General features: G+C 30.9%; 1 protein-coding gene across 1 annotated transcript in view; it reads right to left on the reverse strand.

Annotated features, from left to right (window-relative positions):
• LOC145277045 (START domain-containing protein 10-like) overlaps window positions 1-14,091 on the reverse strand; it is a 317,115-nt gene that overhangs the window by 53,564 nt on the left and 249,460 nt on the right. The window lies entirely within an intron of this gene.

The following is a 14,091-nucleotide window of genomic DNA, read 5'->3' on the forward strand; positions in this document are numbered from 1 at the left end:
ATTTTCTCTTGAAATATGATATTTGCAAGATTTTTCTTTTCCCAAAGACGGTCTTGTCAATTGCCTCGAATGTTGAAAAGGCCATAAAGTCGGACGATTCCATTCAACAGCTGTTGCTGCATGATGAGAAGCGGCGATGCTGAAGTGGACATTAGTGTTAACATTGCCGAATGATCGACTTTTCAGTTTGGTTAAATTTGACTTTTTTTTAATTTCATACAAATTATATCTCACTTGAAAGAAAGAAAAGAAAGTCATAAACAGGTTTGTTTTATTTCAAATTATTCTGACTGTCTTTAATATAAAAATAAGCTTATTATGTTTTTTCTAAACAGTTCACTTCTTGTAAGTGAAAAAAAATCCAACTGAAAGCAAAACCAAAACCTAAACACAGTGAGTCAAGTACGATAACCATTAGGCCAGCTCGCTACGATCTCTAAGTGTTTTCAAACCTGCTTATTTTTACCTGGAACAAGCCAGGATCAGAGTGTAGTATCTGTTCTGATGTCACACTCAAATTAATTATTGTCCTTAGTCAATGGAGGGGGAAACCCTTCTATGCTAAGGCAATTTTAGTTTTGCCTATTTCCAGAGTGCCCCTTTTGGGGGAGCTGGTTTTCTCCATATTAAAAAACAACCTTGTGTCAGATTTTGCTTTTGGCAGGAAGCAAATAAATAGTCATAAGGAATATGTCATGTGAGCGATTCGCGTAGGCACAGTCGTGAAACAGTTGACAAACAGATAAAAATCCGATGACCCCTCCCAAGTTCCAATTTTTTAATTTTGACCCCTTAACGGCCCTTTTTTCCGGATAAAAACCGATTAAAAAGTTTTCCACATGTCTGAATACTCTATATATCAAATGTCATGTCTGTAGATCGAAAATTCGTTGAGTATATACGCACACGCATTCGCACTTTTATATATAGATTAATATTTTGTCAAATGTTGAATTACGTATTTATAGAATAAAACAGTTGCACAAATTTGTCTGTTTCTATGTCTTTTTTTGTTCCAATTTATTCATGTCTTTGTTATTATGCTATCTTTTTTTTTACAGTTTTATAAGTTAACTTTAAGGAAGACCTCCAATCTGTAGTGGAATGGGGACAAAAGTGGTTGGTCGCGTTCAATGCTGCCAAGACTAAACTAGTTTCATTCAATAATTACAAGAAACCCTCTCTACCACCCATAGCAATGGCCAACGACTCTTTATCTGAGAGTCCATCTTTCAAACTCCTTGGCCTAACGTTCACAGGAAACATGAGTTGGAACAATTACATTGAAGGCATTGCCAGGGCTGCTGCAAGAAAGGTAGGCTCTCTCTACCGTGCTAGAAAACTACTAACACCCGAAAGTATCCTGTACCTCTATAAGGCCACCATTCGCCCATGTATGGAGTATTGCTGCCACATCTGGGCTGGTGCATCTGCTACTAGTCTCTCGCTCCTTGACAAGGTTCAAAAGAGAGTCGCAAACCTGATAGGCCCTGAACTGGCATCTAAGCTTCAGCCTCTGTCCCATCGACGAAATGTTGCATCCCTCTGCCTTTTCTACAAGTATTTTAGTGGTGAATGCTCTGACGAACTGCAATCACTTGTGCCCCCACGACACGAGCACCCTCGACAAACCCGACAGGCTACTAGATCCCACCCCCACACTGTAGAGGTCCCTAGATGTAAAAGATCTTTTTACTCCAATAGTTTCTTCCCCAGAACCGCAAGACTCTGGAATTCCATTCCAGGTCCCTGCTTCCCCAACAGTACTGACGTGCAGAAGTTCAAGTGTAACGTGAACCGACACCTTGCTGCCCAAATCCCTACATAGTACCCCAGTAGTTGTTGCCCCTGATAGTAGCCCCCTACACCAAAATGGCAATTTGCCTTGTTTGGGGTGAAAATGTAATAAAAAAAAAAAAAAAAAATTATTGCGGTATGATTTTATTTGCTTTTGTTAAACTGTATCAGCTAATTCATATTTTTAAATCATGATTTTTTAAATATTTTCTTTCATAAGGAAGAAACCGAAAACTATCCCTGGATGTCTTTGAAAACATTTGAATTCTGCATGAAATTTTCTCTTGAAATATGATATTTGCAAGATTTTTCTTTTCCCAAAGACGGTCTTGTCAATTGCCTCGAATGTTGAAAAGGCCATAAAGTCGGACGATTCCATTCAACAGCTGTTGCTGCATGATGAGAAGCGGCGATGCTGAAGTGGACATTAGTGTTAACATTGCCGAATGATCGACTTTTCAGTTTGGTTAAATTTGACTTTTTTTAATTTCATACAAATTATATCTCACTTGAAAGAAAGAAAAGAAAGTCATAAACAGGTTTGTTTTATTTCAAATTATTCTGACTGTCTTTAATATAAAAATAAGCTTAGCATATCTAAACAAAAATGAAATATTTTAGAGACATCCAATCGTCAGAAAACTTAAGTGCCTTTACATCAGTAAATAACAATTTAAGGTTTGAATTTGTACCAGCGATCGAATGTCATGTGAAACTGCAGTAAAGATAGTTCACATCTTTTTTTTTAGTTATTTTTTGTTATAAAGCTCTATCTGAAAGGATATCGAGCCATTTGGTTTTCAGAAAGAGAATTTGCATGATTTTTTGTAGAATAGCTCTATCTATATAAAGATGTACCATGCACATTTGAAGGTTGAACACATGCTTGATGAAGGGAAGATGTCCCGAAATATAGCATCAAGGATTTGCCAACTGATCGCCTTGCACTATAAACATATTACATGTAAAATATTGTATCATATATATATATATATATATATATATATATATATATATATATATATATATATATGTTTATATATATACTTATATATATATTTATATATATCTCTATATATATATTTATGTATATATTTATATATATATTTATATATGTATTTATATATATATTTATATATATATGTATTTATATATACATTTATATATATATTTATATATATATTTATATATATATTTATATTTATATTTAAAGGAGATTAGAACAATAGTCTAAAGAGCAGAGTGTATTTTAATGTAATAGTAAAATTACTAGTTTAATTAAAATACAGGGAAAAAAGTGCTCGTTGTAATTTAGATATATAATAAGTTCAATAGGTAAATATCCTAGAGCTAATTTAATATTTAGTAATGTGATTGATAATTTAAAAATCAAATTATAATTAAATTAAAAATCCGTTTCATAAGAAGGAACAACAACAAAATCAATTATTTGCACGATCGTTTCGGAAAACAGGTTTTTTTATTGTGGTAGACATCAAGTTACGGACAATAATTATTACATATAGATTTTTAACAAACAAGGTTTCCTCATCAGCAAATATTGGGAAGGGTTTTTATTAAATGTAAAAGACACCATAAATAAACCTAGCATTAAAAGTAAGGCAGATGTATCCGGAAAAAAATTGAAATAAAGGTATGGATTTAACTTGATAAGAAAATTAATGTGGGTTAAAGATAGAAATAAAATAGAGTAAAATTATAAATCTAAATTTGGTTTAAGTACAATATTTTCTCATCAAGTTAAATCCATACCTTTATTTTAATTTTTTCCAGATACATCTAGATGCTAGGTTTATTTATGGTGTCTTTTACATTTAATAAAAACCCCTCCCAATATTTGCTGATGAGGAAACTTTGTTTGTTAAAAAACTAGATGTAATAATTAAAATAAAGGTATGGATTTAAAACTTGATAAGAAAATTAACATGGGTTAGAGATAGAAATAAAATAGAGTAAAATTATAAATATAAATTTGGTTTAAGTACAATATTATACATACATATATACACAAATACATACATGCATATATATGAAAAAGTACACACATATATACATATACATAGATATACATATATATACATAAAACATACGTACAAATATTTACCTTTTAATTTTTCGCCTTTTGAAATCAGGAACTATGGTTAAAGTACCCATATAGATGCTTGCTATAGATTTTCGGCTTATGAAATGATAAATTTTCAAAAAGAACGCTTGTGTAATAATTTATTTCCGTTAGCATACTTTTGATTAAAGGACGCCAAGGTTTAGAGTTCGAAAGAAATTGGAGGATAATGTTATTTGTATAATTAAATAATGCAAGGGGGATAATTAGTCATATTTCTTAAATTAAAGAATGTAAGGGAGATAATTAGTCTAACTTAATTTATTACAGAATAATAAAAAAATATGTATATAAAAAATATTGTAATCTATTTTTACTAATAAGTAATTTTTAATGATTTAAGGTGGTTTATATTTATTAAATTTAAACCAACGTTTATGACTGCATGTGAAGATTAGTTCCTCTCTTGAATTTAATAGGGTGGTTGTATTTTTTATATCTTCATATTTTAAAATTTTTAGGGTCTCTTTTGTACATAGTGCACAGAATTTATCTCCTGGTTTATATGGTTTGCAAGATTCAATTACTTGCCATTTCAACTTGAAAGAAATATTGTTATTCTTGAGTTGCCAAATATACTTGGATAGAGTAGTTTGGTTTGACAGAGAGTTATTTGTAAAAGAATATTTGTGCATTGAAATTCTATGTTTTATTAGGCCAGATGTGGAACCAAAATATATTGCCTCTTGTTTATTGTGATTATTTTCCGTTAGGCCTGGTGCTGGATTATTATATGGTGGGTTGGTTTGTAATTGATCGGTAGATTGGTTAAAGTTGGTGTCATTATTTAATCTGGTGGTTGAGTTATGGCTGTTAATAGATTCATGTAGATTTGGAGTTTTTGATACTGTGCAGCTATAGATTACATTTTTAATTTTACATGAGCCTTGTAGGGGGCATTTTTTTTTCTTCTACAGTTACAGTCTGCTATATTTTGTATAGTTGTATTTTTAGCTTATTAATTTTCTTATTATTAGAATTAATTATTTTTTGATGAAGGTTAGGCATAGTAGAGTAAGAGACTTTGATTGTATTCTTATTGAAAATTTTATTATATCTATGGGGGGCTTTAAAGTTCCTATCTAATATTTTAAAAAATTCTCTGGCTATGTTTGTCTCTAGGCTTTTGGAATATGGAGGGTTGAACCATAGGGTCTCCTTATGTCTATTCTTACGTTTAAGGGTTTTGGTTTGTTGCTTATTTGTATTATTATCTAATATTTGTGGTTTGGTTTTATCTTTTTTTGTCTCTTGGTCATTTTTCTTAACTCGTATACGGGAAGACATTATATGTTATCACGCTTTTAATAGGTTTATTTTCAATGTAGTTTATGTTTATATCATTTTTATTTATGAATTTAATTTGCGAATTGTATCCCGAGTTTTTAAGGGCTTCATTGTAATATTTTTCATTTTTGATAAATATGGATTTAGTAGAGGACAGTCTGGAGATTCTTAAAGCGATATTGGGAACTATTGATTTTAATATTGATTTAGGGTGGTTTGATTCATTGTGGACATATAGTAGGGATTGGTTAGGTTTATGATAGGGTTCAAAGGTAGAATTCTCAAGATTTAAGGTTATGTCTAAGAAATTAACAATTTTTTTTATTAGGGTCGATTTTTATACTAAGTCCATACTTTTAAAATAATTTATGTAGAGCTTTAATTGCTTTTTCGTAATTATTATTTGTAGAGTTAGTTACGAAAAGTGCATCATCTCTGTATAGTCCTCATTCAAGTTTGAACTGTTTGTGGAGTATACAATGAATTTCATTTCTTACTAAAATGCGCGCACGCGCTTAGTCACTTGACGTTTCACAACGTGCATGAATACATGCCGGACATTTTAAATGACAAATATTTTTCATAAAATAAAATGTTTTCATCTCATTTAAGAGTAAAAATATTGCTGTCAGAAAGTTTTCACGTTTTACAAAAACATTTTTTATGTTTTTCGGTCTTTTTGGGGGAGGGGTATTCAAATATAGAACTTGTGTGGTTTAACAAGTGCTTCTGAAGTTTAATTAGCCGTTTTTCCATAGGGGGCGGGTGTGTTGTGACGGTCGACAAATTAGAGGTGAATGCCGAGGGGTTAGTAAACTAAAAATTTACAAAAAATAGGCTTAAAAATAATGGATTTTTCGATAAAATAATAAAAAAAACACCGACAAACAATAGAAAAAACCTTTTTAAGAATTTTAAAATATTCATCTCGAGCATATTACAATTATTTAATAAATTAAGGATACGTTAACATTAAAACTTCTTAAAGACGTTTTGGGAGAACAAGAGGCCGAGGAAATTACTACTGGCCAAATGCGAGAGAAATTACTCTCTTTAAATCGTAATATATAAATAAAAAAGCATATCCATTTAAGAGAACAGGATAGGAATATTCACCAAAATAAATGGGAAAATAGAATAAAATAGCAGATATTGTATTAACTAAATCTAGACATTTCTGGATGGTATTTAAAATGTAATTGGGTTTGGCAAATAAAATACGAGCTGTTAAACTTGAGGCAATAGAGTATCACTCCTTTTCTAACCTATATTTAATGGAAATATCTTGTCCCTAAGGTAATTCTCGAATCTACCATTAAGTGTTTCGAGAATGATTCCATATATATATATATATATATATATATATATATATATATATATATATATATATATATATATATATATGTATATATATATATATGTATATATATATATATATATATATATACACATATATATATATATATATATATATATATATATATATATAATGGATGACAAAAGTCTATATTCCAAAGTTTATGATGTTGACCATCTTACAATTTATCAATTTAATTCAGTAGATATTTACAATTCTTGACAGTATCTGTTTCGTAGCACAAAATCAATAACCTTATATCAATCAGTGAATTTATTTGGCCCTTAACTCATTAGAAGAAATAGCAACAACCAATCTATAAAAAGGAAACAAAGTGCGTTTTGACATGATTATTTGGAATATAGACTTTTGTCATTTATTCATTATATTGCTCTGTAATTACACTGAGCTTATTAAATACGGATTGGTATATATTATAAGGAAATAAGTATATTTCCACAGAAATATACATATATATATATATATATACATATATATATATATATATATATATATATATATATATATATATATATATATATATATATATAACACTTTATTTGTTGTTACAGACATTCCCTTATTAATATTATAAATTATTAAAAATACCGCAGTCACTAACTTGTTTATGCCCCATTACCTTCTATTTTAATTATAATCATAACAATTAGAGCAGATGTCTAAGCATGGAGTTTAATTAATTATATACATTTTGAGATTTTATTATAATTATTACTGCTATACAATTTTCAAAGCTTCACGAAGTAAATCCGTAAAAAAAAAGCTATGATGAAAAATGAGTGTAGGTGGAGGAGTGAACGGGGATGGGGGACAAGTAGGAAGAAGAAAGACATGCCTTAGAATCACCATCAATAAATTATTTATGGTTCCCCTTTTCATAATTCCTCTTTTCCTTTTGTCACTTCTTTCTTTTTCTTTTCTCATTTCTGTCTTTTCCTTTTCTTTCCTATCTCTTAATCTCTTCACTAATGTATGTGGGGATGATAGTGGTAGGGGGAGGAATATACAAGAGGACAACATAAGATGTACATTTTCTGACCATGTAAAAATTCTAGCATATTTTATAACTGAATAATCCAGATTAAATTTGAAACCCCTTTTAGCATAAAAATGTCAAATTCACATTCCCTTGCGGATTGAACCTATACACACTAGTATGTTTAAGATTTAGGGCGGCCATCACACACGCATACGAATACTATTCTTACTAGTCTTCCATTACCTCTATCTCGAGCCTTAACTCTCTATCCTTTTCCATTCATTCCTATATTTCAACGCAGACTTGAATTCGCACCTCTATTGGGTCTAATTTACATCCAACCAAATCTTATTTTTCACAATATTTGAGGGAACTCCCTGATATTAATTCCCTAGAACAAGCAAGACCTGATATTTTTATTGCAAACTTTGCTTTTGTATAAGCTGTATTGCCTGAATAGGTCTCTAATTACTGGTAACTAGCTGATCGAAACATGCTCATGACTGTGTAGCAACATATTAATGCTTATGTAAAAACAAATAGTGTATACCTTGATCGCTCTACTTCGGTATTGAGCACTCTTGTATTAACCTCGTTAAACTTCATTCGTTACTTAACCACTGAGAAACAATAATCTCAGATTACAGTATATATATATTGCAGAAATTCCTCTCTGGATCAAAGTACCGTAGGTTTGCAACAACAGATGCCACATGAAAATGTATTATGTCTAGACTATTATCCACTATCTTATGTAGCTTTAAAACAATATTTTTGACACATTTAGTCGTTATAATAAAATCATACATTTCATCTTAGGAGCAACACCATAACAATCACAGCATCTTTAGAGAAAGTAATTCCTATTTTCTTCCTAAATATTAAACTCCACCTACCATTCTCAGTCAAGACCTGGATGAAATAAACATATTCTACTGATATTGTGCTTACCCTTCGTAACCGGATCATAAACTCATAAACATAACATAATCTTTCCATTTCCCGATTCAAAAATAAGAAATTCTCCCTTCTCAAATTCCGCCCTTTCTCATTGGCTAAGAGTGAACAATTCGATTATTCTGGAATCTACCTCTTAATACATAAACGACCGCTTAAGAACTTTTCAAATATGGCGGCACTATCTACAAGAGTAATCGTTTAAAAAATAAACCAAATACAAACATGATAACTGCTCATAAACAGAAAATTAAATACTGATAACCTTAATTACGCACACATTAACAACACGCCACCCTCCTTCCCCCCAAAAAAACAAACTATGAAAAAAATATTTATACGGGTACCATTGTTTATTTTTTTGATCTCAGAGCGGCTTCGCAAACCTTACACGATGTTATTTTTTCTTTTCTTTTACTTTGGTTTATAACGGAGCGTTTTTTAAAAAATCTTTTTTAGACTTTTTGCATTTCCTTTTAATGACGATTTAAATTACTTACATATTTTCCTACGATTAGCTAGATTTTAATCATGTTACTTATCTTGTCCGCATAGGTTTTACACTATGAGAACGAATGAGCGAGCGAGCAAGAGAAAGAGTTGGGAAGAATATATATATATATATATATATATATATATATATATATATATATATATATATATATAGGAAGGGTGAGAGAGAGAAGAAATAAAAACGGGTGTATATATTGTTCACTGTGAAATGTTTCTTTTCTTCGGCATAAAAAGAAATGTAAAAAGCAAGCGAGAGAGTCGGAAAGACTATATAAAGGAGAGGGTGAGAAAGAAAGAGAGAGGCAGAGGGAGGAAATAAAAACGGGTGTAGATATTGTTCACCATGTAATGTTCTTTTTATGCCGAAGAACAGATAAACATTTCATGGCATTAACATTATCTACAACAGTTTTGTTCTCTCTCTCTCTCTCTCTCTCTCTCTCTCTCCCTCTCGCTCTCGCTCGTTCGTTCGCCCTATCTCTATCACTTTTTACATTTTTTATGCAAAAAAAAAAAAAAAATCTACACCTACACTTATATCTACACCAGTTTTTATTTCCTCTCTCTCTCTCTCTCTAAATTATTCTTAAATCTTTCCCCCTTACTCTCTCTCTCTCGCCTAAATAAAATAACATTCTACGAGGTCAACGTTATTTACACCAGTTTTTATTTCCTCTTTTTTCCCTCACCCTGATTATACTCTTGCGTAGTTCTGTGTCTGTGTGTTCGTTTTACCACGCGGCTCGCTATGATACATTGCTATTGCAAAAGCAAAGAAAAAAAAACTACTTTCATTCTGCCTTTATTTACGTATTCACAGATTGTTGTGAAACAGCAACTAAAAGAGATGAAGATAAACTATTTCCTTTAGTAATAAACTTACGGATATTTTTCTATAATGAAAAAAAAAAAAAAACAGTTTGCCACACTAATTCCGTCTAAAAAAATAGTCTTTTTGTCTGTTTTTTTTTTTTGGTGAGCGTTCCATTTGCACAAACGCACTGGGTACGGCTAGTATATATCTTGCTAGTATCAACAATGTTTATGAGTCGTATGATTGTGAAATACGAGTCGAACAAATCTACCGAAATATCTTCAATCTTTAATAATGTATTTGTAAATGAGTATCATAAATTTGTTTACCTCTCTCTCTCTTTCCCTCTCTCTCACTCTTTCTTTTCTCTCTCTCTCTCTCTCTCTCTCTCTCTCGCTCTCTCTCTCTATATATATATACATTTATATATATATCTAGAAAGGGAGAGAGAGAGAGAGAGAGAGAGAGAGAGAGAGAGAGAGGGAGAGTAGAGTAGAGTAGAGAGATTCCAGCGAGAAGAAATGTATATTCAAAGGTTGTTTTTAACATATTTCGTTGATATTTTCATATAGTTTTTCAATTATATAATAATCATAAGCTTAGATGTTTATAACGCGTTTTGATCACGTTTTTTGCTTTTTATAAATGTTACAGTTAATGTGTCCCTGACGCACTAAAATTTGTTTTAACAGAATTCTTCCATCCAATTCAAGTTTTCTCTTTAGTTGGATCGGGATAGAGTAAACTTGGCTCCATTTGATGTAATTTTATGGGTAGATCGATGAGAATTTGTTTCTTTAATTTTTTTTATGATTCATTTCTTTTATATGCGTGATTGTGGGGGTTAGTATATGCGTGATTGTGGGGGTTAGCATATGTGCGAGTGTGGGGGTTAGTATATGTGTGAGTGTGTATATTTTTACAATGTATGTCGCCATGAAGTCTCACTACCACTAATCCTTGATTTGGGAAGTTGGTATTTTCTGGAGTTTCTTATTTTCCGTTTTTCACATACTTGTGTGTGTAGATGCATGTTCGTATGTATTTATGTGTGTCCATGTGTAGATAGCTTCTCTGTGTGTGTGCGTTTGAGTGTTTTAATGTGCCTGTTCTATACACAATGCATACACATTGCTTACTTGTTTTTAGAGAGGAATCGATGGAGGATGAATATGCGTGTATTTTAGTTTCTATTTTAATTCATTTTTATAATTTAGTAAAAAGTTAAAAAATGAGATTACCGATTGTAAAAAGAGATGCCCAAAGGACACAATATATTAAAGTGTTTCTTTCATTTCTTTTATTTATTAAATTTTTTTGTGTGGTTGAGGTTGGAAGGGGCGTATGATTAGGATTCTTGTGCTGTAGAAGACCACGTTGTCTTTTATGTTTGGTAAACAATTGTTTCCTTGATATGCTAACAGGCTTTTTAATTATAGCTTTTGATGTTTATCTTGTTGCAACGTAATTAGTGCTAGTACCACGTGCCACCAACTTTATGGTGAAATCGTTCCAAGATACAAACAAACAAGAACAAACATGGAGATTCTCAGATCCACTTGTCACTCGATGTCTCCGTTCAGTCTGAAGAGACAATGGACACCCTGTAAGGGTAGTTGCGCGTGAAACAAGGGTTGCGCAATCTCCAACCACACCTCTTCTGAATCAGCACTGCTTGAGTCCAGTGGCAAGGAGAGGCCCCAGACTGACTGAAAACAATGCACACAGAATCGAGTAATGTATATTACCAACAACATGTTTTTTTTACCATATCTTACAATGCATCTACCTAACTTCGCATTATTAACTACACCCATGTATTTATTTATTTGTTTATTTATTTATCCTAACTACTTTATTTACTTGGTATAAATGTATACATGTCTGTGTATATATGTATATATATATATGTCTCTATATTTATATTTTTATAAATATGTATATTCATGTAATTGTATATACGTGTATATGGGTACATGTGTGTGTATATATGTATGTATATGTACATATACTTCTTACTGGAGATCTATATCCCTATGTATATGCATATATGTAGGTCTATATGTATATATATAGGTGTATGTGTATATATATATCCCCATGTATATGTATATATATAGGTGTATGTGTATATATATGTGTCTATGCATATATGTGAATATGTATATGTGTATATGTATATATGCATATATATATAAGTATGTGTATAAATGCATATATATGTATGTGTATGTAGGTATGCGTCTGTATGTATATGTGCATATATGTGTACTTATGTGTATATGTATGTATATGTGTGTATTTATTTGTATGTATATGTGTATGTATATGTATATGTGTATGTATGCATGTGTGTATGTATGTGTATTATGTATTGTGCATGTATGTATGCATATATGTGTGTATGTTTATAGATATATATGTATACATGTATATATATATGTATGTATATATGTGTGTATGTTTATAGATATGTATGTGTATATATATATATATATATATATATATATATGTGTGTATGTTTATAGATATGTATGTGTATATATATATATATATATATATATATATATATATATATATATATATATATATATATATATATATACCAATAACCGTCTTCAGTATCATGTCTGCTTGAGCGTGTGAATTTGCTGGCAGGACGAAAAAAGTCATCTTTGGACACGGACTTTCAGTGACTGAACGAACGGCACTCGTCTGACAAGACGTTGCAATCATCACATATATAAGTGAGAATTTGTGTTAGGATACCTTTTAACCTATATACTCAACGAATTTTTGATATACAGACTTGAAATTTAGTATATAGAGTATTCAGACATGTGAAAACTTTTTCATTGGTTTTCAACTGCTAAGGGGCCAACATTGAAAAATTGGTACTTAAGGGGTGTCATTGAATTTTTATCTGTTTGTCAACTGTTTAACGACTACACATGCGCGAATCGTTCACATTATGTTAAGAATACGTAGGTTTGAAAACACTTCTTAAAGAACGTGTCATGCTGTTTTAATGGTTATCATACTTTACTCACTGATTTTTAGGTTTTGGTTTCGATCTCAGCTTGAGTATTGCTTCTTTTACTTTCAATAAGGGGACTGTTTAGAAAAAAAAAACAATACTCGCATGCAAATGTCTCAGTTTCTTTCCGTTATTTTTTACTTAATTTTTTAAAAAAAGAATCTAACGTTACCTTTTATACGTACGGTATTTCTGTTCATAAGAAATATAATACTTATGTAAAATAAATACGTATTAGATACGTGTGAAGCCAAAATAATCCATTATTACAAAAATTTATAAATGTATTTCGAAGATACACTTCATCATCAGTATGTCTTTCTTTTTTTTTTTCTTTGCCATGTTGTTGTTGGAGCATAGGATCAGTAGAAATCAATTCGTTGTTTTTACGGTAGTCTTTTCAAATGTCGGAACGGTGCGTTGGTCACGCGGAATTCACGTTAGGGTTTGTGTTCCTTTAAAGAAGCGCTGGTTGATTTTGAATAAAATAAATACGCATTAGATACGTTTGAAGCCAAAACAACGCATTATTACAAAATAAACAGATATTTTTTGTTTGAAATTTATATTGAACAACAACATGGCAAAAAAAAGAAAGAAAGACATACTGATGATGAAGTGCAGCTTCAAAATATATTTATAAATTTCAATATAAATTTCAAACAAGATAAATATCTGTTTATTTTGTAATAATGCGTTGTTTCGTTTTCAAACGTATCTAATACGTAATTATTTTATTCAAACTCAACCAGCACTTCTATCAAGGAACACAAATCATTACATAATATTTATGTATATTTTACGACCGCGCAACGTCAAGTGGCCGGCTAGGATAAAATAAAAGCAGAATTAATATATGTAAATGAAAACGAACGTTTTAAGAGCCACATAAAATTGTTGAGTTGATATATTGGCTTTAACCTTGAAACGAAACATTAAATATTTTTCATAGCGTTTCGCATTTTCTTTTTTGTTTAATGTCTTTCCGACTGTTGACTGACACGGAACAGTACTTATGCTAATTGCATTTTATTTTCTCACCATCGATTTGTGTTGTTTATATAATCGCACACGTGGTATCCACGGTGTGAGGGGAATTCTTTGCAACAGCTGATGGTCTGTCGGGTTCATGTTTTTCAGCCAAGTGTCCTCGTATTTGAATAGGACAAACATCAAATATTAAAAT

Source organism: Euprymna scolopes, chromosome 5 (assembly GCF_053919585.1).
Source record: "Euprymna scolopes isolate OS-2025 chromosome 5, ASM5391958v1, whole genome shotgun sequence".
Taxonomy (NCBI): Eukaryota; Metazoa; Mollusca; class Cephalopoda; order Sepiida; family Sepiolidae; genus Euprymna; species Euprymna scolopes.